Source organism: Ictidomys tridecemlineatus, chromosome Y (genome assembly GCF_052094955.1).
Source record: "Ictidomys tridecemlineatus isolate mIctTri1 chromosome Y, mIctTri1.hap1, whole genome shotgun sequence".
NCBI lineage: Eukaryota > Metazoa > Chordata > Mammalia > Rodentia > Sciuridae > Ictidomys > Ictidomys tridecemlineatus.
Window position 1 is genome coordinate 28,621,173 of NC_135494.1, and position 22,468 is coordinate 28,643,640.

General features: G+C 35.8%; 2 pseudogenes; both read right to left on the reverse strand.

The window, feature by feature from the left end:
• LOC144371914 (protein transport protein Sec61 subunit alpha-like) overlaps positions 1 to 22,468 on the reverse strand; it is a 600,798-nt pseudogene that overhangs the window by 380,794 nt on the left and 197,536 nt on the right.
• LOC144371875 (dolichyl pyrophosphate Glc1Man9GlcNAc2 alpha-1,3-glucosyltransferase-like) lies at positions 6,389 to 8,578 on the reverse strand (annotated as a pseudogene).

Sequence of the window (22,468 nt, forward strand, 5' to 3'; positions counted from 1 at the left end):
AACAAGTGGTTTTGAGAAAACTGGATAACATATGCAGAAAAATTTAATGAGAACATTATTATATATTTCAAAATAACTAAAAGTAAGTTTAACTTGTTTTACCAGAAAAATATCAGATCATTGAATGACTAAATAGATATGTTAAGAAGCTTGACCACTTAATAATTCCATATCGTATACATATACAAAAAATCATGTTACCCCATAAATATTTATGCATTGATTTTGAACCCACTCATCCTCCAGTAAAATGAGAAATAAGTTTCTAGTCAATTCAAAATAACATCAATCCACCCGGTTTTACTGTCACATAGCTTCATGAATATATGAAGAAACTGCGTTTTGGTATTTTGTGTCTTACAAGGAATCAGTGCATTTTAAAATTCCTAAGCATACATAATTTTCATAATATTTTTGATAACTTTTAAATGTCCAGAACTTCAGTGGTGATGAACTTTTTTTATTTCTGACATTAGTAGTTTTAAAATATTTTATGTCTGTTTCCTCTCCTCTTATCTTTCCTTCTTCTCTACCTTTTTTTTCTTCTCTCTTTTCTGTTTTCTTTTCTCTTTCAGTTACCTTGGCTTGGGTTTTATCAATTTTATTGATCTTTTCAAAAAAAATGAACTTTTAATTTTGTTGACCTTTTGATATTGCTTTCCCTTTAAAATTTTCATTGATTCTTGTTTTAAGTTTTGTTTTTTTTTTCTGATTTATTTAGGCTCTTTCTCTATTTTCTTAAGGTGGATGCTTAAATTATTAGTGTTAATTTTTTTCAGTGCTAAACTCTTATTTCTAAGTACTGTTTTCTCTACATCCCTCAAATTTTGACCAAAAGTTTTAATTTTCAAAATGCTTTCTAATTCTTCTTGAGACTTTGGCTTATGTGTTATTCTGAAGTCTATGGTTTGATCTTCAATATTTTGGGAATTTTGTTGTATTATTGTGATATAGTTTTATACTTTACTTTGTTGTTGTCCAAAGATGTGTTTTGTGTGATCATTATTCTTTTAATTTGTTCAGTTGTGTTTTATATCCTAGCATGCGATCCATCTTGGTTGGAGTTCTATGTGAGCTTGAGAAGAATGTCAATTGTGCTATTGTTGGATGAAGTATTCTATATATGTCAGTTAATTCCAGTTAATGAGCAAGCATCAATCATCATACTTGGCCTCTTTAGACTGATATTATATGGAAATGTTATTCTCTTGAGAGTTGGAATAAAAAGATAAACTAGCCAGAAAAGTGGTTGTGTACCTCTCTTTTCCTAGCATTGCTAGCAGCCAGCCAGGTTTAAGATTTACTGACCCTGCCTGTACTTCCTTGTATTACCACCAGAGCAGCCTGGACGTGGGGCTCTGCAGGTGTGTGGGGCAATGAGTGCAAAGTGGCAGATGAATAGATGTGTCTGCCAGTTTCATCTTTGCCCCACATCAGAGAGGAGAGAAAAGGCATGAAGGGTGTGTGCCAAGAGACCTCTGCATCGAGTGAGATATTGGATGTGGGATGGAGGAACCTCAGATAATGTGGACGTGAACCCTGTTTCTGGAACGTTGCTTAAGATGCTCACTCTTTTGAAATTGCAGACCTGCAACACAGTAGTGGTAGGGGGTACTTGTAAGTACAGCAGATATTTTAAACTTATATTGAAAACTTAGAAATTGTGTTGTTATTGTTAATAAATATTGACAAATGTAATCTGTGGTCTGTTTCTGAAAATGTAGCTTTAAAAGTATCTCCAAATTTCACCACTATAATTTTTTTTCCTCTTGTTGCATCTAAAGTATAAGAAACATGTTTTGACTTTTGTGAATCTAAATGTAGGCTGCTGTTTTGTATATTTTTTGAGTAAGTGCAAGTTCTACTGAAACCTCATATTAGTGCTAGAATATTGACAGATGAGATGAGGTGAGTGCACATAACAGGAACTTGCAACTTACACAATTTTATTACAAATGTGTTTCATATAAACTATGTAAGAAAAAGTAATAGAGGTTTGGCTGGCTCTGTCCTGCATAGTGTAGATCCTTGCAGTTGCTACTCTGCAGAGTAGAGTGGACCAGAGAACTCTGGCACTGCACTGGCAGGCACAGCATCAGGAACAAGAATAAATCTGGATTTTTCTGACATTTTCTGGGAGACTACCAGCTCCTCTTCCTAGAGGGCTTTTGCTTCGTTGAAAAATTGTTTGACATTCAGGTTGTTTTAAATGTTCAAATGCTTATATTTTGTGATTTGTTCTGTTTCTGATTTTTGTGGGTTCAGAGTAGTCATGTTGATTGCTCTGCTCTGAATTTACCCTATGATATGCTAGCCAAATCCTTTCAGCAGACTTCAAGGCATTTTAATCTGACAATTAAAAAAAAAGGTTTAAAAATCTTTATCCCAGGCCTTTTCTTTTTTTTGAGGAATTTTTAAAACAGTCCTCATGTCTTTCACTCTCTCCATTCCTCATTAAGTTTTTTTAATTAGTTGTGGCTGGGCATGGTGGTGCACTCTTGTAATCCTAGGGGCTCAGGAGGCTGAGTCAGGAGGATCATGAATTCAAAGCCAGCCTTAGCAACAGTGAAGCACTTAGAAACTCAGTGAGACACTGTCTCTAAATAAAATAAAATAAAGGGCTGGGGATATGGCTCAATTGTTGAGTGTTCCTAAGTTCAATCCCTAGTACCATCCTTCCCTCAAAAAAAAAAAAGCACATTGTGGGCAGAAGGACAAATTAATGTGATTTAAAAAAAAGTCACTTTGCTGCCATGTATTCAGATTAAGTTTTGTCATCTTGGAAAAGTTTAGACTGAAGGGAAAGGCATTGCAAAGTTACTCTTCCATCATTCATCCCTCTGTGCCAAATGGCTTAATGATTTCATTTCACTGATTTAAGACCATAGTGTATGTGAGTCCCTGAAACAAATGAAAATGCAAATACTGACCTGCATTTCAGAAACAATTTTAACTTAGCTTTGTGTAACCACCTCCACAAATTAATTAAAATTGAACATTTACATAAAACCTAATCATTAAGTCCTGCAAAAAAATTTTATTTTGCTAAGAGATTTAAAAATAATTAGACTAATTAATTTGTTTGTAGAAATATATTATCAGATAATTCCACACACAGTCACTGAAGTACAATTAAAAAGTAAGTCACTAGTTGTCACTATTACCTGGAGGAAATGTGGCTTCAGAAAACTTTGCCATAAAAGAAGCAGATGGCTTGGCTGCCTTTCCTGTTTCCTTAGTTTTAATTGCATAGTATTGATGTTGTTAACAGTTTTATTCTTTGTTTTCCATTGGTATTGCATTCCCTGAAACCCAAGAGGATACCCCCTCTGACACTGAGCATTCTTGCTAAAGAGTCACATGTGCAGGTGCTCTGTAGGGAGGGGCAGTACACTTGCCTACAGTGAATGTGTTTCTACACTCAGCTTTCGGTGGCTCTCTGGGTGACTCTGTAAATTTCAGTGCTAGCTTTTTCATGTATCACCTCTTTTTTAATTTGTTGTATTTAGTACTCAAATTAATGTTAAAAAATGAATTGACATTGCCATGAACATTTTAGATAATAAGGTCAATCTCCATAGGGAAGAGATGGCTATTGATGTTTCTTCAATTGTCAAGATTATATTTAAATGGCTTGTGGCTTCAAAGGTTCACATAGACTAGAAAAATTATATTTGATAACTCCTTAGGGCTCCCATTCTGATAGTACAAATTGTGGAAGTAGAAATAATCGAGAATAGGACAGGCGCTGTAGCTCAGCAGCAAAGTGCTTGCCTAGCATGCATGAGGCAGTGGGTTTGATCCTCAGAACCACATAATAATAAACAAATAAAATAAAGGCATTTTGTCCATCTACTACTATAAAAAAAGAAATAATGGAGAATAAATGTTATTAATCTTATTAGGTAAGATAGATAAGCTAATATTTTTTTTGTTTTCTGAGGATTTGAAAATTATTGTCTGTGTGTGTGTTGTGTGTATGTGTACACAAGTAAGACACTTAAAACTTGTATTTGAAATTTGTTATTACCAAGTCATTAAGAGCTATTCTCATGTCTGTGCTATCCTCTGAAAAATCAAATTATTTATTTATTTATTTATTTATTTATTTATTTATTTATTTTTGCTTTACTGAGGATTAAACCCCAGAGTACTTTACCATTGAGCTACATCTACTGCCTTTTTTTTTTTGAGATGAGATCTCCCTAAATTGATTAGTGCCTTGCTAGTTTGCTGAGCTTAACCTCAAACTTGCAGTTTTCCTGCCTTAGCCTCCTGTGTTTGAGAAATTTTAATGAGAATATTGCCAGTAGGGTGGAAAATCAGGTTCCAATACAAAATCATGGACCTCAGTGATTCTAAATGCTTTTGCTGGCTAACCTTTATTTTCATAAAAAGTGCTTTAAAAATTTAAATAGCAGTTTTCTGTACACATTATGACTAAACTGAAATTTTCTTGAGAACCTACATGAATGTAATGAGATGCACATACATATCTAAAAAAATGCATAGGTCTTTTTCCCACACAGACTGAATGCCATTTTTCCTCCATTTACTAGTTCTCAGGAAGAAACCGTTCTTCTCTATGTGTAAGCTTGCATGAGGTTTGGTCATGAGAGCAGCTCTTCCAGAATAGGACTTGCTGAAAGTTGCACTCTCAGAGATCATGCACATTTTTACATGATCTTTTGAATCAGCAGGAGATTTTTGAGTTAGATGAATTTTGCAGAGAGGGTAAAATGTTTCTAGATAGCCTGTACCATTGGCTTGTGTTTACTTTTTCCTCCTCCCTTCCCCTTTACTTCTCCCCCTTTCTCTATCTTTTTTTCTCTATATACTCTCTCTATTCCTGAGGATAAACCAAATTGTGTGAACTGCAAATATAGTCTATTGACACATGATCTATTATTTAAAAAATATGAGCAACTGCGTGGGCTGCCTTCTAAAATTCTTTTAGTCAAATGAGAGTGTTTTATGTGGAATAGTTCTCTTGAAAGAAACTCTAGGGGAATTTTGAACACAGATTCTGAGTTAGAGTTCTGTTTTCAGTATACACAGTTGTCATTTCCTTCACTTCCTACTGGGAGATACAGCTGGAGGAAGAAAAATGTTTTATCGTTTTCCATGTGAATCTGCCATTTATTTATTTCTAGGTATCTGGAGGAAGAAGAGGGAGAATAATAAAATGTCCATGTTTTGATTGTTTGTCCAGTTCTTTAAATCTGTCTCATGGATTGTCACTCTGATATATTGGGTTCACTCTTCTCCCATGTAGCAACTACACAGTTACAATCTAACACCTGCTTCATTTTCTCAATTAGGTAAAGCACACACTCTACCTGACAAATTATTTGCCCACACTACTCTAAGGAAGATTGAAGTACATATTGAAGTACATTTTATTACTTGATGGTGATATCTGAGGAGTGGCCACACGTACAGATCCATGAAGTCAATTCAGTAGGTAGGTCTGACTTGGAATTTTTGCACTTGTAATATTTCTCCAGAAGCTTCCTTTTGCTTTCTTCCCCAGTCAAAAGTGCCCTTTATATTTCAAAAAAAGAAATTCTGCATCAGTATAGGTAGGACTTACACTTTGAATCACTCTTCAAAGGGAGATAATGGTTGTTTACATCCATTTCCATTGATGTCTTCCCTCCTCTCCATTAAGTTAAAAAAATTGCTCATGGAAATGTCCCTGACCATGACTGGGGGTGCAGACAAATCTATTTTGTTGGCCTACATGGGAAGCAAACCCATGATGTTCAAGTAATATGCTTGACCTGAGGAATCTCCATATTGATACTTTGATTTGAAGATTTGTATACTTTCTTCATTGAAGCCTTGTGGAAAGCATTACTTTTTTATTATTTTTGTTATAGTGTATTAATCCTACAAGTTCCTGCAAAGTATACCAGTTTCAAGTATAAATATGCACAGTGTCACCTAAGAGCAAGACAACTGTAGTGTATAAGATATTCTTTTTTTGCAGAAATAAAAAATGCTGTTTTATTTATGTTTTCTTCAGTAGATGAGTCTAATTATCCTTTATATCCTGACAATGGTTGACATAGTATACAAATAATTATGTGGTTAAGAAGACACTGTTAGCTTTCAAAAAACATAGCAGTCTGAATGATCTCAGACAATTTTAACAGAGAAAGATGAGTTTTTTTTTTTCAGATGAATTTCACTGTTTATGGAGAGCAGTAGCTTCTTACCATGGTAACAATCAGGTTGCTAGGCTCGACAAGGCCAATGATGGAAGAATAATTCTCTAAACAAATCTTCTAAAATGAATGTCTCATGCCACAAGCAACTTTTTTTTAAGTTCTGATTAATTTCCCATGAAATAATTGCTTTGCCTACTTCCAAGCAGTTCCTCTATTCATTGCTCCTTTGTCTTGCTGATCCGAGGACCAGTCAACACTGAAATATACAGTATGAATCAAGCATGTCTGACGCCCACTGCACAATACACTAAAGTCAGTAACAAAGGGAAAAAAGGAGCACTTCAGCTTCCAGGAGGTAAAAGGCAATACAAATTCACAGCAGACTTCCAGAATCTCCAAGCCAATAAGGTTGAAAATTTACATCCAATTAAAAAGAGGTTTTTCTTTTCTGAATAGAATCTTCAGTGAATAAATACTATAGATGGAGAATAGTAACATGAGTAAGATTTTAATGGGAAGTTCTGGGGCAGTGAAGAGTAGAGGGAAGAGGGAATAATGTCCTGTTGTGGTCAGAATCAGAAAAATTTAAGCATATCCTGCTTTTTCCACAGACAATTGGATTATTGGGAGAATTTCGAGGAGTATTGCTACTTGCCATTGAGGCCTTAGGGATCTTGTTGGGATCAAGAAGTTTCAATTCCAAACCAATGACATACAGAACTTTGTCCAAAGAACTGTATAAGGCCAAGAAGTCTGAAGCCCAGTATGCATGGCAGAGGCCCCTCTAGAAAGGAAAAAGTTGGGCAAAGACTTGAGGCAGCTGGTTTAAGGCTAGGAAAAGACCCAGTGAAAGAGCAGAAACTAGAAAAACAATGAGGCGCAGCAAAATAACACGGCAAAGCTAAAACTGTTCTATCAGACAGACCGATCTGGTTTATTTGCAGCAAAATAGTAAGAGCGTAGCACGTATAATACTGAAACTGGTGCTACAAAGAAGTAGATGTGCTTCAAATGTAGGAGAACGGCAAAGATAAATGTTCCTTCCACATGCCTTTTCTGAAATAACCGTGCAATGGAGAGCAACATTAATCAAAATAGGAATCCATTGTACTGGAAATGAATATCTGTAATACCAGTGGCTGAGGCAGGAGAACTGCAACTCTAAGGTCAGGCTGGGCAACTTAATTAATTAAGATAGCTGGATGTAGAAATATAATTTGATCTCATAGACAGCATACACAAAGAGTGCATCTGTAAAGATGACAGAAAATCTCTGGAAAAATAATGTCCTTAAACTGCAGTAGTTCATATTATGAACATTATGCATCACTTAATCAAAATATTTGGCAACAAGTGACAGGACGCATTCAAACCACACAAAAAAGCGGGATAAGCCAAGGTCCACTCTGAAGTTGCCTCATAATACCAATGTGATATTGACAAACTGTGAGTGATAGCAAGCCAGTTGTGGTGTACTTCAAAATCTGTAGAATAGTAAGTGCAAATGAGAAGGCATTTGAGGAGAGTCACCCAGATCACCAAAGCAGAAAACCAATTGCCACTACACGTTAGGGTTCTAAGCGCCACCATTGCTGCAGCACCAAACACTTACCATGTATAAGTTATTCTTACCTAAGAACACAATCAAACCTAAGTACTTTGTATAAATCACAGACATGCAGAATGGAGGCTCTTAACAGTTTCTCATTTCTAGGAATATAACGTCTTGAGCATTTGTTAAAAAATTATTTAATAGTGTCTTTGTCAAACTCTCCAAGAGTTTTCTCTCAGTAGTCAAGTCATTCAGTGGACATGGATGATTTGTCCTTATTTGAGAAATGCTGTCCACACTCTTTATTGCTAAAGGAACATGTTCAATCTCAAGTAATGCAATGAGTGCTAAGAGGGTCAATATAATCTATAAAGGCTTGAATAACAGGGACTAAACTTTTGCTGATATTTTAACTGAGTCAGCCTCTTCTTTCCTCAGTAACATGCTTGTTGTTTGCCTATAGTGAGTCTGATCTGTATCAACCTGGTGTGTATAGGAAGGCTCCCTGTGAATAGGAAACCATACATTGATGTAGGCTTGGGGAAATGCCCTTGGAAACAGTGATCAGTGTCTTTGTGGGCATTTGAACCTGGAGTTTTTTAAAAACAACTTTTGACAAACTAGTAAACAGATCTGTATTCATAGTATGTGAACACATTTCCCAGAAATATGAAGACTAGCATGTGTTTGCATACTTACAGAAAACAATAGCATTTTCTTTAATAAAAGTTCATATAACTTTGAAGCCCATAGTGTCAAGTGAGGAGAGATCCAGGTTTGGTAGGGTCTGAAGCTTGTGAAATTGTAGGAGATTCTTTAAGCAAAATCAAACTAAATGACCATAAGAACCCATTCTCAGTGCCTCTGCCAGGCATCTAGGGTATTATGAGGAGAACTCAAGCCGCATGTGCATTAATAAAAATCTTCTATTCTGTGTACATTGTTTAGAAAAAGTGAGATTAAATCATTCCAAAGTACCTGATAATTATACTAACCAGGGAAAAAGATTCAAATAAATCAATGCAAAATTGAAAAAAAAAAAGAATTTGCAACTAATCTGGAGATCTCTAGGGAATATTTTGAAAAATCACACACTTATAATTGGAAAATCCAGAAATGAATAAATTTCTAGACACACATAACAACAAAAATTGAACTATAAGGATCTATAAACCTTAACAGAACAGATATATCCAAGGAGAGCACATCAGGAACAAACTTCCAACAAACTAAAGCCCAGGGCCAAATGGCTTAACTCCTAAATTTTATCAAAAGTTTACAGAACAACTGCCAATTATTCTCAAATTATTTAGAAATATTGAAAAAAATGAAAAATTTTTCAAATGTATCCTATGAGACTAGCATTGCCCTAATATCAAAACCTGCACAATAACACTAATAGCCTGATGACCATAGATTTAAAATTCTCCAAAAAACACTAGCAAATTCAATCCATCAGCACAGCTACAGGTTTAAAAATCATGACCCCACGTGAACCACAGGAATGAAAGATGGTTCAATATATGAAAGTCAATACATGTAATTTCATTTCATAAACAGAATGAGGATTAAAAATCATATATCTTGCTAGGCATGGTGGCACACGCCTATAATGTCAGCAACTTGTAAGGCAGTGGCAGAAGGGTCTTGAGTTCAAAGCCATCTTCAGCAATTTAGTGAGGCCCTAAACAACCCAGCAAGACCCTGTCTCTAAACAAAATACACACACAAAAAAATGGCTGGGAATAAAGCAGTGTGGTTATGTGCCCCTGGGTTCAGTCCTCAGCATCAAAAAAACTCATGTATGTCAACAGACCCAGAAAAGGTATTCGATAAAATTCAACACAGTTCTATTATAGAAACTCTTGAAAAGCTAGAGTTAAAAGTACAGTTTCTGAACACACAGGCTGCATATTAAATTCTAACCCACATTGTACTAAACAGGGAAAGACTCAGATTGTTTCTGATAGGATCTGGAATAAGGCAAGGTGTTGACTTCCTTTGCTCTTCAAAAAGGACTGAACACATTGACTCAAACAGTAAGAAGAGAGAAAGAAAAAAAGGACATCGAAGTAGGAAAGGAGAAGGTTAAATAATTATTAGCAAACAACATAAATTTTTATACAGAAAAAAGTAGAGATTGGTATACAAAAATTTCTCCAAAATAAAAAAAACTATTAGAACTGATAAATTAATGCAGAAACTGATAAATGAATGCAGTCATATCCTCAGTTGGAAAGTACAAAATCAACAAACAAATATCAGTAGCCTTATTATAGATCAAAAACAGAATTGTTAAGAAATAAAACATGAAAAAAATCTCAATTATAATAGTTAATTAAAAAAACTATCTTGAAACAAACTTAATGAAAGAAGTGAATGATCTCTACAACAAAAATTTTAAAACACTGATGAAAATAAATTGAGGACACACAAAAGAAATACATCCTATTTTCATTTATTGGAAGAATTAATATTGCTAAAAACCCTTAATACCCAAAGCAATTGACATATTCAATGTAATACTCATATAACTTTTTTTAACATAGCTAAAAAAATAGTTGTAAACATCATATGGAAGGACAAAAGACCTCAAATACTCAAAACACACTTAAGCAAAATGAACAAAGCTGGAGTCATTCTAATATCTGTCTTCAAAACAAACTACAAAGATATAATAATCAAAATAGCATGGTAAGTTGGGGTTTTAGCTCAGTGATAGATAAGAGTATTTATAGCAGGTGGGAAGCACTGGGTTCACTCTTCACCACAAAAAAATAAATAAAGAAAATAAAAATATTGTGTCCATCTACAACTAAAAATATTAAACCACAGCATGGTACTGGCATAAACAGACTCCAGACCAATAGAACATAACAGAAACCAATATTAAACTATTATTAAGATATAAGAAATTATATATATATATATATATATATATATATATATATATATAATCTCCAACTGATTTTTAGAAAAGTAGCAAGAATGTATGTTTAGAAAGTAAGCTCACCAATAATTGTGGGAAACTGATCATCCATATGCAATGTTAGACCCCGTTCTCACCAGACAGAGAAATCTATAAAGTGGATCAAACACTTAATACCTAAGACCTGAAATAATTAAACTACTAGAGGAAAATACGAGTGAAACACAGACATTGATCTTGCAAAAAAAAAACAACAAAAGCAAAAATTAACAAATGGAGTTTACAAACTAAAAACTGTCAAGAAAATATTTGCAAAATGACAAGGGATTGCCTTCTGGAAAATATGTAGAATCTCAGACATTTCTCAAGAGAACTGCAGAAGAACTTTTAAAATGTATTCATGCACAAAAGCCAAGTTCAATAATAAGAATTACCTACAGTGAAAGTTTTTATGTGTATTTAATGCAGGAATACGTTTAATATTAAGAACTATTCAGAGTGGAAGTTCTACTATCTAGAGTAAAAATTTAACCTACAGAATGGGAGAAAATATTTGCCAACTATCTGAAAAGAGATTAACTTCTGGAAAAAATAAAGAATTCAATTCAATGGCAAAAAAAAAAATCATATAGTTAAAAACCGGACAAGTAACCTGAACAGGCATTCTCAAGAGGACACACAAATACCCATGAGCACAGGAATAAATGTTCAACACCATAATTATCAGGTAAAAGATCAGAATCTAAACAAGCTATCATGACACCAGTTTTAGGTGCTCATTATTAAGACACAGAACAAAAAAGCTGGCCAGGAGTCACTGAGAGGAAAACCTCCACACTGGTTCTAAAAGTGCAAACTGGTGCAGCCACTATGGGAAACAGTCTGCATGTCCCTAAAACCTAGAAACAGAATGATCATATTTATAGCAGTATGGTGTATATGTATTCAGGGAAAACTCATTCCTTGTTTTGAAGAGGAATCTGCACTTGCACATTTACTGTGGCACTGCTTACAAAATCCATGATAGGTTATCAACTCTGATGTCCATCTTAGATGAATGGACAAATAAAATGTCATATGCATGCACACAGGACTGTTATTCAGTTTTTTAAAAATGAATTTGCAGCAACATGAATGGAACTGGAGAACATTTATGTAAAGTAAAATAAGTCAGGCACAGAAAAACAAATACTGCATATTCTCATTTATTAGTGGAAGCTAAAGTTTATCTCAAAGATACAGAGGATGGTGGTTACTGGAGCATGGAAAGGCTGTGTGGGAGGGAGAGGGGAGAAGAGATGGTAATGCATGTGGTGGTGCACCTGCATAGGAGAATAATTTCAATATTCTGCAGCAGAGAAGCATAATTAAAGGAGCAGAGCAGCTTTTTAAATATTTCAAAATATCTATTAGCTTTTAAATGTTCCCAATACAAACCTGCCTATTACTGATAATTTGTGTAACTCACTATATACATGTACTGAAATGCCACACTTTGCCCCATAAATATGTGCAATTTCTATGTTTAAGTTAAAATAAGGTAAACATGGAAAGGCTGTGTGGGAGGGAGAGTGGAGAAGAGATGGTAATGAATGTGGTACAGGTGCACCTGTAACAGGAGGTGGCGCATACCTGTAATTCCAGCAGGTTGGGAGGCTAAGGTAGGAGGATCACAAGTTCAAAGCCAGCCTCAGCAAAAACAAGGCACTAAGCAACTCAGTGAGACCCTGTCTTTGAATAAAACTTAATAAAAAAAGTTGTGGGGCTGAAGCGGTGGGGGGCACTGGGCATGTGGCTCAGTGGTCAAGTAACCCTGAGTTCAATTCCTGGTACTCAAAATTAAAATAAATAAATAAATAGATAGATAAATAAAAATAAGATAATAGTAGTATTAAAATTTAAAAATGATTCCTCTAAATACTGACAATGAAATTGCTTCTAATAAAATCACTGGGGCTTTTCACTTACCCAAGGACACCAGGCTACTGTAGGTCTACAGCATCAAATCCTTGTAAAAGGTCCTCTGAGCCTCATCCAGGTCCTGCCACTCCTCCCAAGTGAAGTCCACAGACACATACTTGAATGACACCATCCCCTGTAATGGAATATGTCTCCTCAACCCAAGCCCTCTACCCTGGGTCAGAACAGAAATACAGAGTTCACTCTTGTGTGAATGTGTGTCTTACTTATGTCTTTTATAAGATACAGCTTGATTTATATTATGGGAGAGGAAAATACCAATAACAATACCTTGTCTTTGTACTAATTTGGTAACCTTACATCACTATTATAGAATTCCTTTTATAGATTTAGAAGTTCACAGCAGTTCCTTGTTCACAGCAGAAACAGGATGAAAAAAGTTCTGTTTGTAAAAAGAGATAAATCTAGTGTGAAGACTTCAATATGAACACATACTTGAAATACAATGTTTAATAAACTAAGCCACATATTTGTAGTAAGATAGGGTGAGAAAGAAGAGGAAAAACAGATTGATCCATGTTCCCAGCATGTATTTTACTTAGATGAATGTGTCCTGGCCCTTGAGTCAGACTATTAAATTACAAAGAACCCACGCCAGGCTAATGGAACTACAGTGGTGTCAGTGTAGGTGAGGCTGCGTAGGCTGTGACATGTGGTAAAGGCAGCAAGTGTGTCGGGGACTGACAACCTAGTGATGTGAATATAAATGCTTTGCCTAATTCCAACAGTTAAAAAATCATGTGCCCACTCTTATTAGAAAATATTGATAGATATAAAAGTATATAAAGTGCTCTCACAGTGGGGGATGGAGGGGTTGGGGTTGTGGGTCAATGGTAGAATGCTTGCTTAGCATGTGTGAGTAACTGGGTTCGATTCTCAGCACCACAGATCTAAATTTTTTTTAATTAAAATACTCTCACAGGAAGTCTTGTATTTACATTCTAGATTAAACAGATCTGTATTTTGGAAGTCTTCCCCTAAAAATAATGGAAAAACTTAATAGGAGAGTCAGAGAAGAAACTGGTGACACATGACCACCTACACCAGGGAACAGAGCATTAACAATGCAGCATAGAGTACTCATCCTAGAAGAAGAAAAAATAAATAAAAAAGAAGAAATAGAACAGGGTACTAATTTTAGTTTGAAAGTAAATGCCTACTGCAAAAACAGGCATTTATTTCCAAGCTATCTGCATAAGCAGCAGTGTAGACCCAGGCTTGGAAAATACAACAATGGCCATGATGGGCAGTCTGACCTCAGACATGCTGTGTTCGAAGTCCCTGTGATCAGATGTGTAGGGATGCCCACCTGGTAAGTGGATGCATGGTCCACAACTCAGAGGAGAGGTCAAAGGTAAATTAAAGATTCAGGAAGCAGCAAGACCTCAGGGACTGCTGAATACATCTAAATGGATGAAATGGCTTGAAGAAAACCTAGAAGTTGAAAGAAAAATTTGATGGGAAGATAAAAATATGAGAAGTGCAGAAGAACATTTAAAATGTATTTCTGCATGAAAGCCAAGTTCAATATTAAGAAATAAATGAATGTATTTCATCATACACATAGCACTGTGGAAAAACAAATGGCACCCATTATAGACTCTTAGGAAATGTTTTTAAAAATAGTATCCCACTTGTAATGAGCACCTTCAATATAATGGCATGATCTGAATGTGAACACATGTGTCTTAGATCCAAGGCAGCATGACAGTTCAAGTGGACACAGGGAGGAGAAACATTCTACATTATCATAGCACTGAGTGCTACTTCACAGGCATGAATACAAACAAAAAGGGAAAAACAAAAGTGAAGATTGTATAAGAATCTCCTGAAAAGTGACTCAAAATAGGAATATTCAAAAAAGTAGAAGACTATAAATACCACATATTAAAATCTATATGTATGCACAAACATCCATAAAATAATAAAAACATCAAAAAGAAAAATCTTCTAGCAAGACAACAAAAGATAGGCAAGTGGATTAGAGTAGAATAAAAATAGAAGATGAAAAAAATCAAATAAAAAGACATTCATAAACAGTAAAATTGTGCATAGGGATATCAGTGTTCCCTAAGCTAGTCACTGCGATTATCTCATACAAATTACACACTTGTAGATGCAAACAAGTTGATTCAAATTTGCTATGAGAAAGTAAGCAAAAACAGACAATGTATGACAGGCAATCTTTGTGTCCTTCCCTGCTTCAGAGGCTGGTATACCAAGACAAATACCACAGACTTTGACGCTCCAGTGGAACTTGGTTCTGGTAGTTCTACATGCTGGGAACCCAGGTCCAGCAGCCAGCTGATTCAGTTCCTGGTGTGGTCTCCTTCTGGTTTACACATATCCTTTCCTGGAAAAAGAGAGAGAATTCCATCTTCTTTCTACACCATCAATCCTATAGCCCACTTTGAGGACTTCATTTTACCATAACTATCTCCCAAATGACATCTCCATGAGAAATGAAAAGTCTGGTGTTTCATTTTCAAAATACAGTATTTAGCCTTGAATATAAATATGGGAGGTAAGAAAAGCAGCAAGAGAGAACAGAATGGAAAGTTAAAGGCAGATAACATTAGAGTGTGGAAAATTCACAGTCCCTTTACATACAGGAGGTGAGGGGAAAGGGCCTGCTGAACCAACAGAGAGGTAAACTGCAAGATGCACTAACCTCAAGAAGGCTTTCCAGCTACAAGAGAACAAAGGGAGGTGGGGGACAATTAAAGATGCATTTCTTTAAAAAACCCAATATAAGACAGTAAAACCCAGGTGATGGCATACCCCACAGTAGGGGTGCAGGGGCAAAGAGGGGCTTGTGTACTAAGGGATAAAATGCTGATTGCAACTTCTCTGGGTATGTCTGCTCCCTCAGACACCAGATCTTGCAAGATCATCATTAAAGTCTTGCTTTCTCCACACCTTTGTCTCTCAATCTATTCTTTGGGTTTGGACAGGTGAGTGTGTTTCTCACAATTTTCAAATATAATCATATTTGGGCTTAGAATAAGCTTCCCACATAGAGGGGGTCTTGTGGGGTTGGGGCAGGATTCTTACACAGTATTAACTGTGGTGGTTTTCTATGACAAAGAATTACAGATCCCCTCACAGTGAAACTCAAAGATTATTTATAATCTTCTATTTTCCTTGGTTGGCCAATGGTGTATAAATGGAAGTGATACATGCTTGATGTGAAATGTCCCTCCAAAATTTATATGTTGAGGGTGTTGTCTCTAGTTCAGCAGCATTCAGATGTGAGTTCTTTGGAAGGTGATAGGATCATGAGAGTTTTGCCTCATCAAAGGATTAATCCATACGTAGATTCATAATGTGAGAAACAGAAAGTTTGGTGGTCCACTTTCAGAACTTAGTACTAAGCCTTAATTGGTAAAATCCAATTGAAACCATTTTAACTTTAGCCTTTTTCTTTGCCCACCCCAATTTTAAAATTAGCCAACTGATAGAGTATAACCCAGACCACTTCCTATCAGGACAAGAGGAGACACTGTTGAGAGTCTCCCTGAGAACTCCCCGGGCCTTTCAAACATGGAGATAAACAAATTACCAGTGGGAGACAAGAACTCTCTGGGCCTTTTAGATAAGGAGCCCCTAATGCAACATGGTGGCAGACAAGTTGCCAGTGCGCGGATAACAAGTTGTTTTGAAAATTTTCTAATTGGTCCTCCCGTCCTCCGTGATCGTGGACAGCTCGTGCCACCCATTAATCTTATGCAGGGTAGACGTGCATGCACCATAGGTGATGATCTGACCTTTACTATGATTGGCCCCGGGAGCTTCCTGGTTTAAAATAACTGACTCTCACTTTCTATATATGCTAGAACCAGCTTGCAGTAAAGTGCTTCATCTTTGTCGCTGCTATTTGTGTGTGTGCATTTTAATCTCCAACAACGGACCTTGGCCTTTCAGACACTGTGTCAGGGATAAAAGCAGGCAGACTGCCCACCCAGCACTTGCCAGCCAGGTTTGGTGGCACACCCTTCTGGAAGGAGTAGAGTCTGCCAAGCCCATCTACATGCCTGAATTCCTGCGGCACCTTGGTGTTTCTAGCAATGACACATGGGCTGCTGTAAAGTAGTAAAAAATTAATAGGTGGGGTAGTTGGGGAGGCAGGTCACTTAGGGTATAACCATGAAGAGTATCTTCTGTCTCTGTGCTTTCTCTCTTCTTCCCAGTCTCCCTGAAGTGAAAAGCTCAGCTCAAGCATGTACTCCCACCATGACACTTACTCACCAAAGGCCCAGAAACAACAAAACCAAGTGAACTACAATTAAAAAAAAATAAATATTTTTGTTTAAAATAAGAATTTTTATTTCTTTTATTTATTTATTTATTTTTGTTTTTTTGCATTCTGGGGATGAAACACATAAACTCGTAGGCTATAGGCAAAACCACTAGAAAACTAAGTTACATCCCCAGCCCAGAATAAGTAGTTTTGTTATTATTTTTTAACCTTTATTTTATTTATTTATTTTTATGTGTTGCTGAGAATCGAACCCAGGGCCTTGCACGTGCTAAGGGAGCACTCTACCACTGAGCCACAGCCCCAGTCCTTTGTTATTACTTTCTGTGAATATATTTTGTACAATTTTGGCATCACAGCACTGTTGACTCAAATGAGATGAGAACTGCATCTACTATTCATGTTTTAGAGCACTGGGGAAGAACTAATATTACATCTCCCAGTGTTTGGTTGCATTCTCCAATGTACTATAACAGGGACATGAGACTTCTTGGTGTGCAGCCAATAATTATTGCTGATGAAGCCCTCTGCACTTTTGGTAGGTCTCTTCAAATTATTTTCTATCTTGTGTCTAGTCTGTATTTCCAGATACTGGCCCATTTCATGTGAATTACCTAATAAAATGACATAATCACTGTTCATATTCTTTTTCTCTCGATATAATTATGTTTTTTTAAGGGAGATAGTAACATCTCCTGTGTAATATCTGAATTTACCTGAGTCTTCTATTTTTTCCCGGTGTTTTGCCTTTTGAAAAAGCTGAGAGGTAAAAGGTATTTATGAATTTAGTCATCTTAACCTTATTTATTATCCATTGTTCTCTTGATTTAATTTTTTTCTTTCTTTTTTTTCCTGATTTATCACCTCCAGTCACATTAACCCATTACAGCTTCACTGCCACCCAACTTCTTTTTACTCTAATTAGCAAATATTTTACATTTCCATATGGTATAGGAAGAAGAGTATGTTTTATTTGTAATTTTATACTACTGCTTTCTAGCTCAGTTAAGAGTAACAAGAAGAAACTGAGTGTTACACTGCCTTTTACATCTTCATACATCCTGGAATCATTACCAATGAATGAATATGACTGGCTGTTGCTGATGTTGTTCTGTTTAGCAATTTCCTGTTATTTTGCTGGGGGTTGGGGGGTAGATCCACAGAGCTCTTCACAGGGCATGCTGGAAGTCCTAGAACTGAACAAGCTGACTGACCTGGGAACCATGTTTTAATGGACCCTGGGCAGTGACGCATCAACTCATAAACAAAGTTAAACTGAACCAAGTGATTGTATCCTCTGAATAGTCCTGTTACTACCGGTGAGCTTAGTGGGCTTTGCACATGCTGTGATGATCTGGGTGGCTGAAATTTTTGCTTTGCTTTAAATTCCTCATTTGTCATTTTCATGTTCACAGACAAATGCTGAAACTGTCTGAAAATAATTCACAAAACTGTTAAATATCATAAAATTTTGCAACTGCTAGTTAATATACCATCTGGCTAGTAGACATGATACTACTTCCCAGAAATGGTCCTAGAGTACTACAAAAGACTCCAAATCTTTTTAGTAGCTGCCTCTTTGAGAATCTTAGAGAAGGAATTAATGCATAAAATCAAATTGCTCAAATTTACTCATCATATATCCCCAAAGTTACAATATTACTCTCCTAAATTGAGATTACTAGAATTTCATTGAGCATTGTATACAGGTTTATAGTATGACATTTTAAAATAAATTTTCTTAACTATTTTTAGATATGTAAATGACAGAAGAGTAAATTCTGAAATACTACATATACATAGAATATAGCATATAACTTATTCTACTAAGGATCTTATTCTTTTGGTTGTATATAATATGAGGTTTCACTGTGTGTATATTCATAGATGAACATAGGAAAGTTATGTTTGATTCATTCTGTCTTTTCTATTCCCATTTCTCCACCTTCCTTTTATTCCCCTTTGTCTAATTCAATCAACTTTTCTCACATTGTTGTCAACATGTTCTATTACTTGTACTCTTGATAATTGCCATTCCAACTAGAGTGAGATGGAATGACTGTGTAGTTTAATTTGCATTTCTCTAATTTGTAGCGATGTTGAGCATTTATTTCATATATTTGTTGGCCATTTTCATTTCTTTTATGATATGCCTGTTAATTTCCTTTGCCCATTTGGTGATTGGAATACTTGTTTGTACTGTGTTAAGTTTTATGATTTCTTTATATATCCTGGAGATGAATGCTAAACCTGATGTGCAGGTGCAACAATTTTTTTTCCCATTTTAAGTTCTCTTCACATGTTTGATTGTTTTCTTTTCTGTGAAAAAGATTTCTAGATGAGAAACTCATTTAACTCTTGAAGCAATTCAATGATACGTGAAATATGAAAACCAAAATATAACTTACGTGTGTCATGCTCATTTAAAGAGCCATAATACATTCAAGAGATAAAGGCAGTGATAATCCTATTTAAAATCATGAATGTAGGTTCACAAAATGTAGGCTCTTTAACCAAATCCCAGTGTCAGTAAGTCATAGAGTACAGATAGAAACCTAGTTCTCCTCTGTTATTTGTGTTTTCCCTGAGGCAATCTGCAGTAACAAGCCCAACTATCTAATAAATTCAGTTTGTTTGAATAGACATAATAAGACATTCTTATTAAAACCCATCAGTCAAGATAATATGATGGTTTAACATTATTTCCTCTTTGCCAGTGTTAGATGTTCATGATTTAAAATATTGTTTAGCATTCATCACAGATTTTTTTAAACACAGAAATGTGGGTGGATAAAGTAGGGGGAGAAGCTTGGCTAATGATCATATAAAACAACAAATTGATTCATTCAAAAGTTGACAGATGTTGCTGAAGGGTGTTTGAACAATCAGTGAAAGAAGCTCAAAAAACTCAGTGAGAAGTAAGCCTGTATTCTCATTTCAATTGATACATATATATAAATGTATTAATACAAACTGCCATTTGTTTTGCCTCCTTTATATCCCCTTGTATTTCTTTACTTCAGAAGAAAAGATTAAAGGAGAAAATGCATAAAAGTACACAGAAACAGATAAGATAATCAAAATCCATAGACAACAGGCATATGGATTTTACTTAAAGGGTCTTCTTTCCTGTACCTTATACTTAGGAATAATTTTATTGTGCTTCAGAGTAACAGATTTATAACTAGAAAGGGCTCTTCTGTGAATTTCTCCACTGATTAACTTTCTAAATGATCACTAAATTTAATAGAGCTCAATCAGGGGGTACTTCATTAATAGTTTAGGCACATGCAGTGCCTTCTAGATAAAAAATGTAAAAGTTTAGGAGATAGTTAAAGCACCACTATGTGAATTGGCCAAGATCATTAATTTAGATCACATGGTGAAAAAGAGCTTGTGTACTGGAGGCACCTAACCTTTGTACAACAGCTGGCAAATAATTTCCTCCTAAGAGTTGAAAGAATGTTGGGAGTTCATTTTGAAGAATGAGGTTTCAGATTAGTTGATATAATGATCTGTTATTTCAAGGAGATAAATATGGTCTGCTTCTGCACCCTGGAGGTGGTGCATCAAGAGTTATGTGGGCTCATGATTCTTTACACTCTTTACAAAACGTGTGACCACTTTGTAAGCTTGTTGAAAACTTATGGAAGTAAATACCATGCCCTACTGTACCTTTTGATTACTAGCACCCTGCAGAGTTGCTACAGGTGTAAGCCCTCCATTATCAGTGTTTCTTCACAGACCACCATCTGTATAAAAAGGGTTACTCTGAAATTAGAATAATTTGTTGAAACAGGAGCCTTTAGACATGATGTAACAGGCAGTTAAAAAAAAAAAACAAGAATTTGGAGTCATTATCAGTGATAGAGAAGACTTGCAGACTCCAGGGGTTACCAGACCCAAGTCCAGGTACCTCATCACTGGAAAACCATTAGTCAAAAGATGTGAATTAGTGGGAAAGAAATCAGGTATACTGAAGGTCCAGCACACTAAGGGATTGTGGGGCTGTCATCTTCATAGTGCCCTCTTGGGGATCTCAGGGACACAAAGGGTTTTGTAAAGACAGAAAGATGGGACTGTGAGGTGCTGAGAGGGAAGGTTTCTCTTAGCAGGATTTTTGTCATCCAGGGTGTGTCTCCTTTTCTTCATTTTTTTAAATGCTTTTTTTTCTTTGTTTACTTTTCTTTATTTTTTTATTGGTTGTTCACAACATTACAAAGCTCTTGACATATCATATTTCATACATTAGATTTAAGTGGGTTATGAATTCTCAATTTTTACCCCAAATGCAGATTGCAGAATCACGTTGGTTACACGTCCACAATTTTACATAATGCCCTATTAGTAACTGTTGTATTCTGCTACCTTTCCTATCCCCTACTATCCTCCCTCTTCTTCTCTCATATCTTCTCTCTCTACCCCATCTACTGTAATTCATTTCTCTCCTTGTTTATCTTCCCATTTCTCTCACAACTTATTATATGCAATTTTGTATAGCAATGAGGGTCTCCCTTCATTTTCATGCAATTTTCCTTTTCTCTCCCTTTTCCTCCCATCTCATGACTCTGTTTAATGTTAATCTTTTCTTCCTGCTCTTACTCCCTGCTCTGTTCATAGTTGCTCTCATTACATCAAAGAAGACATTTGGTATTTGTTTTTTAGAGATTGGCTAGCTTCACTAAGCATAATCTGCTCTATTTCCCTGCAAATTCCATGATTTTGTCATTTTTTAGTGCTGCATAATACTCAATGGTGTATAAATGCCACATTTTTTTATCCATTCATCTATCGAAGGGCATCTAGGTTGGTTCCACAGTCTAGATATTGTTAATTGTGCTGCTATGAACATCGATGTGGCAGTATCCTTGTAGTATGCTCTTGTAAGGTCTTCAGGGAATAGTCCGAGAAGGGCAATAATAGATGGGTCAAATGGTGGTTCCATTCCCAGCTTACCCAGGAATCTCCATTTTGCTTTCCAAATTAGCCACACAAATTTGAAGTCCCACCAGCAATGTACAAGAATACCCTTTTCCCCACATCCTCACCAGCACTTGTTGTTGTTTGACTTCATAGTGGCTGCCAATCTTACTGGAGTGAGATTGTATCTTACTGTGGTTTTGATTTGCATTTCTCTGACTGCTAGAGATGATGAGCATTTTTTCATATACTTGTTGATTGATTGTATATCCTCCTCTGAGAAGTGTTTGTTCAGGTCCTTGGCCCATTTGTTGATTGGGTGATTTGTTATCTTATTGTCTAATTTTTTGAGTTCTCTGAATACTCTCGATATTAGGGCTCTATCTGCAGTGTGAGAAGTAAAAAATTTGTTTCCATGATGTAGGCTCCCTATTTACCTCTCTTATTGTTTTTCTTTCTTAGAACAAACTTTTTAGTTTAAGTAAGTCCCATTTGTTGATTCTTGTTATTAACTCTTGTGCTATGGATGTCCTATTAAGGAATTCGGAGCCCAACCCCACAATATGTAGATATGAGCCAACTTTTTCTTCTATAAGACGCAGAGTCTCTGATTTGATATTAAACTCCTTGATCCATTTTGAGTTAACTTTTGTGTT